Source organism: Cornus florida, unplaced genomic scaffold (assembly GCF_030987335.1).
Source record: "Cornus florida cultivar Cherokee Brave unplaced genomic scaffold, ASM3098733v1 CherokeeBrave_3.0.0_Hap2_Chr04, whole genome shotgun sequence".
NCBI classification, from domain to species: Eukaryota; Viridiplantae; Streptophyta; class Magnoliopsida; order Cornales; family Cornaceae; genus Cornus; species Cornus florida.
Window position 1 is genome coordinate 50,537,222 of NW_026775574.1, and position 967 is coordinate 50,538,188.

General features: G+C 38.9%; 1 pseudogene; it reads left to right on the forward strand.

The window, feature by feature from the left end:
- The first annotated feature begins 615 nt into the window (after nt 1–615).
- LOC132305833 (small nucleolar RNA R71) lies at nt 616–714 on the forward strand (annotated as a pseudogene).
- The last annotated feature ends 253 nt before the right edge of the window (nt 715–967 follow it).

Consider the following 967-nt stretch of genomic DNA (forward strand, 5'->3'; position numbering starts at 1 on the left):
GATGATCTAAAACCTTGGGAACCTTGGCTTTGCATTGGAGGTGGAATGTATTGTCCTTGAAAACCGCCTTGGGAAGGGTTTGAGCCCTACCCTTGGTTTTTCCAAGAGAAATTCGGGTGATTTCTCCAACTAGCATTGTAATGATTGCCATAAGGATTACTTCCTTGGTTCACAAAAGTTGCATTAACTTGTTCATTAAGTTCATTTTGCACATGTCCATGGGGACAAATGGAAGTAGAATGAAGAACACTAGAACAAGTCATACAAGATTCATTTGATACATAATGAGAATGGTTAGGAAAGGAAGATACTTGGTTTGCCGAGTTTTGGTTAATCAAGAATTGATTAAACCTTTGAGATAAGGATTTCATCTCGGCGGCTATCTCATTAGAGTGGTCGACTTGATGTAAGCCAACACTCTTCCCACCTTGGGAATTTCTACCATTCTTTGATGATAATGTTCTATGAAAAGAGTTTTCACTCATGCTCTCATAAAGACGCCACACATCATCCGCATGCCTATCAATGTAAGAGCCACCCATGGAAGCATCAACCATGCCCTTGTAATTATCCGATAAGCTCTCAAAGAAATATTGAACTAATTGCCATTTGGGTATGTCATGATGTGGACACTTCCTAAGCAATTCATTAAAGCATTCCCATGCCTCATGAAATGTTTCCCCATCCCCATGTGAAAATTCTTGAATTGAGGTTCTCATGGCATTGGTCTTAGAAACCGTATAGTATTTCTTCAAGAACTCTTGTTGCATTTCCGCACAAAAAGTTATTGAAAAAGGCCTAAGATTGTTAAACCAATATTTTGCCTTGTCTTTAAGGGTGAATGGAAAAAGTTTAAGCCTTAAGACCTCTTCCAGCATGTCCGTGTATTTCACGGTGGAACATACTTCAAGAAAGTCATCCAAATACTTGTAAGGTTCTTCACTTGGAAGTCCATGATAGTTAAGAA